Raw genomic sequence first — 4,657 nt, 5'->3', positions numbered from 1 at the left:
GGTCGGTCAGTGACGAAATAAAAAGGGACATTATAAGTCGTAATATCACATCTCAATAAAAGAGTGTGATAGTAAAAAGGTGCCCGTTAACAATTGAGTCGGTCAAGTCTCTATCCAGATTCAAAAGGATAGTGCAAAGTCCTGTATGTAAAACAAATTTGAGAAGCATGGTTGTTCTCAATACTTGTTGGGTCGTGATCGGTATAGAGTGAAGTAGTGTTCATGCATTTTGACATTTTCTTGATCTTTTAAAATAAAATTATAATTTAATTTAATCAACAGACTTGTTTAATAATTTAAAGATATACTTTTGTGGGGACCTTTTGTAAAATCATTAGTCCGATTGTAGTTGTAAATTTCTTTATATTCTAATGTCATAAAATCATTGACACCACTGAATCCCTACCAGCGCTTTTACTCACTGAGTCCCTACCACCAGCGCTTTTACTGAGTCCCTACCACCAGCGCTATTACTCACCCAGTCCCTCCACCTGGGCGGGGTTCCTACCACCAGCGCTATTACAGAGTCCTAGAGCTTTTACTCACTGAGTCCCTACGATCAGCGCTATTACTCACCGAGTCCCTACCACCAGCGCTTTTACTCGTTGAATCCCTATCACCAGCACTTTTTACTCGCCGAGTTCCTACCACATGGCTATTACTGAGTCCCTAACACCAGCGCTAATACTATTAGCCACTAAATCCCTACCACCAGGGGGGACAATATAAGCTCAAATTAGACCCCAAAAATTATTACAGTGATGCAGAAAAAAACAACGAACAGATCTCTTTCAAATTTACACAAAATGTTTCTTACAACAAGATGGATAGGTTTAGCAATAGTCTTGAAAATAAATTTTTCAGAATTTTTTTTCGATTTCTTAGTGAAAATTTGGTGTGACATGACAGGAAAAAAAATTGACTTAAAAATTCATAAAACTGCTAAATTTTTGTTTAGCCCAAAACCCATCCATCATGATGCAAAACACATCATAAGAAAAATTCTGACCAAATTTGAAGACAATCTAATGGGAAACAATCCAGATGTGAATGTTAGAAAATCAGAGAATGACGCACAATGAAATTTTGAGAAAATGAAAAATTTGTCTTTAATTTGATAATAAAGCCAATTATGCAGACAAAGGCCAACATTCATCAAGTATATAAACAATATGGAACAAGAAAACAGTAATATTTTATAAATTGATCAAATTCTGAAAAAAATTCTAAACGATTCGCTAACCCATACCTCTAAGAAAAAATTACGAAATAATTTAATATCTGCTGTTATTCACCAAAAAATTACTTTAGTGGTCAAATATGCTTTATAGTTCTAAAATTCTTTAATTATATCTCATGAACTAATAATGTAATGTATAATTTGATGTTAAACACCAAAAATAACTGAATTAAAAAAAAAAACTTTTTTAAGGGGCAACATAAGCTAAAATTAGACGTAAAACCCTAAAATTCTAACATAGATGCACCAAAAACTAGCATATAAATTTCTTTCAAATTTAAACACAATGTTTCTTTCATAAATAGCTATATCATGAAAACTCTTGGAATAATTTTTTTAGAATTTTTATTTGATTTCAACTGAAAATTTAGCGCGGATCAACAGGAACAAATGAATTTTAAAATTTATAAAATTGCTAAATTTTAATTTACCCCCAAACACTTACATCATGATGTAAAACACATCATAGAAAAGATTCTGAATAAATTTGAAGATAATTTAAAGGAAAATGATTAAGGTAGGATTGCTAGAAAATCAGAAAAAATGACATAAAACAGACATTTGAGAAAGCGCAAGCTTTTTCTATAATTTGACATAAGTTAAAAGGCTGATTTTGCAGACAACTAAAAGAAATGATCCATCAAACTTTCAAAATATGACCGTAATAGGACAAGAAAACGAAAATTTTGTAGATTGATCTAAATCTAAAAAAAATTATAATCGGTTCACTAACCCATACCCCATAGATAAAAAAAATGCTGTAAAATTGATTTTTTTACGCCCAGAGATAAAATAATTTTGTGGTCGAATATGATGTCATACCTTATGAATTCATCATTATAATCACAAAACCTAATTATTTACTGTATACAATAGGTTATACAGATGATTTCTAGATATATTAAATGATTTTTCAAAATATGATTATGATAGGGCACGCTATCCTCATTTTTCATTTTTTTATTCTACTTGAGAGACAAGTCGTATAAAATTAGATATCTAGTCAAGTTGAACTGCAAAATCAATTCAATTTTAGACAATAAAACAGTTATATAGTGCACTAGCTCTGAATAAAAAGCAATTTGCTTTACCAAACCCTTGGAATAAAAATCTCTTTCGCCTCAATACAGAAAAAGTCAACACTACTTGTTTGCCACCACTTTTTTTGTAGTTCCACAAAGAGGGCTGATCCTGCTCTGGATGGAAAAATGAAATAAAAAAGAGACACAGTTCATTAGCAATTTTTGGAAATGGCATTATTGTCATAAAATGCATTTGTCAAAGACATAGCAATTTTTAAAAAGTGATCATTATTCACACCAACACACTTGAAATTTCATTGGTTTTACATCCATAGAACAAAACTCTTGGCAACAAACTATAGTCTGTCGTTAAGTTAATACATTCAGTAGTAATTCAATTCAAATGATGCTTTGCCATTTTCATTTAGAAAAATGAGCATTTATTTTATTGATCACCAATAAAAAATGTAAAGGCGCAATGGAGATTTGAAAACATTACTAACCATTGTCAAAAAGTGCATGCAGACACTCTGGTCTGCTGGCCCAGATGATGGTTTGCTGATTGATGAGTTTTGCCACAGGCAAAGGTTTGCCTCAACACACCTTGCCAGAATAGCCCTTGAGCCAGCATCTTTATGGATTGTCAGGACACCAGTAACGTCAACAGTGTTCTTTCATGTTAGCTGTCAATGAAAACAAAAAATTAAATTAAATTCACTACAGCGAAATAGGCACATACATGCCAATGCTAAAGTTTATAACAGCAACACTTCGCATGTTGAACGGGACATAACGTCTGTTAGGCAATATTACAATTTCTTCGGACAGAGACAACGCATTTAACGGCCAAGTACACATTTTACAACTGAGTCCGGTGAGAGAAAGTGAGCAAAGTGCCTTTTCCAAGGGCTCAACTATGCGCAGAGCGAGGCTCGAGCCCAGGACCTTCCGGTCCAAAAGCGAGTGTCATACCACTACGACATAGCCGTACGTAATTTTTAAAAATATAATAAAAATAATCACACTAATATAATTATCTCACATTGTCATCATCATAGGCATTTCAAAACTACTAATAATACTACCACTACAGATATCTTATCATTATAAAATATTACCTCTCCTCATCTTCTCTCCTTCTTCCTTCCCTCTCCTCTCTCCCCCCTCCATGACCTAACATACAAAACCAATTTTCCGATAATAAAAAACAGCCACCCCCCCCCCCCCCACAAAAAAAAAGTTTTGAAAAAGTATGGACTGCATGCCTGTGTCGGCCATAATAAAGATAATAACAATAACTGAATGAAAGTATTTTTTAAAGGACCCTGAGCCTGGAATGTCGTGAGTACTCGAAATCCTCTTGATCATGATCTTGACAAAATTAGCAACCTTTTGATGGGATCGAACATTGAAACACTGGTTTTATCGCCTGACATGGAAGGCTGATTTAAATTTTGGGGGGGGGGGGGGGGGGGGGGGGGGGGGGGGGGGGGGGAGGGGGGGGGGGGGGGGGGATTAGTATATTTTAATTTTTTTAAGCCCTGTTATTGTTATTTTTCACAAAATAAAGTAATAAAGTTAAGTAATTCGCGGTAGCGACAAATGTGTCGTCAGCTGATGCACAATCAACAAACACACAACCCCAAAGCATGTTTAGTTATAAAAATAAGAAATGAATTAAAATGTGCATTTCGTATGCTTACCTTGTAAACTGAGTATTCTGTGACTTGAAAAGAGTGAAGAATTACCAAAGTCCGTCAAAATCAACTTGTAATAATAGTAATAATGTGATTGTGATGAGATGAAGTGTTCACTTTTTGACTTCCAGATAATTCATTGTATATTGCAGTTCTATCCGTATAAAATGTTATATTTTTAGTAATTACGCAAATTCTATTTTTAGTAAGAGTACAAATAAGCTCTGGCGTTATTTGCAGTGGTAGTACAAATAAGCGTAGCCAATACATAAACCAGGATACGCTCCTGTTCTTTTTTTTATCACCCCCCCCCCCCTCTCCCCAACCACTCCACTCCGCCCACATCGTCATCCCATCGTCACGTCGCCTGACGCTGAACTCCGAGTTTGCTGTCTGGCCTCTCTAGTACTAGGTCGGGCTAATTCAAATGAGCCCACCTTATAAACTAAATGCAGATTTTGGCAAACGTACTTTTTCTAATTTATTGCCTTACTTGTGCTGGTACCATTGATGTAATGACATTGGGAAGATTCCAGTATTGAATTTAATTTATTAATTTACTAATATATCAATTTAGTATTAACTTGTGTTGTTTTTATATATTTGTTTAACCATTTAAATTTATTTTTTTCTCGTTTTCTTTAGTGCTTCTCAAAACTCATTATTTAAATTGTTTTCTTATTTGATTTTTTTTTTTT

The 4,657-nt window shown here is 34.1% G+C and overlaps 1 long non-coding RNA gene across 1 annotated transcript; it reads right to left on the bottom strand.

The window, feature by feature from the left end:
* Positions 1–1,084: 1,084 nt before the first annotated feature.
* Positions 1,085–4,239, bottom strand: LOC144961516 (uncharacterized). Its single transcript, XR_013643187.1, has 3 exons — positions 3,966–4,239; positions 2,766–2,945; positions 1,085–2,436 (listed from the first exon to the last, which is right to left on the bottom strand). It is a non-coding gene; the product is annotated as an uncharacterized LOC144961516 (long non-coding RNA).
* Between the last annotated feature and the right edge of the window lie 418 nt (positions 4,240–4,657).

Source organism: Berghia stephanieae, unplaced genomic scaffold (assembly GCF_034508935.2).
Source record: "Berghia stephanieae isolate SIO BIC M18660-M18661 unplaced genomic scaffold, UCSD_Bste_1.3 scaffold2773, whole genome shotgun sequence".
Lineage (NCBI taxonomy): Eukaryota > Metazoa > Mollusca > Gastropoda > Nudibranchia > Aeolidiidae > Berghia > Berghia stephanieae.
The sequence above is the reverse complement of the archived record's forward strand: the minus strand, read 5'-3'. Positions and strand labels throughout refer to the sequence as shown.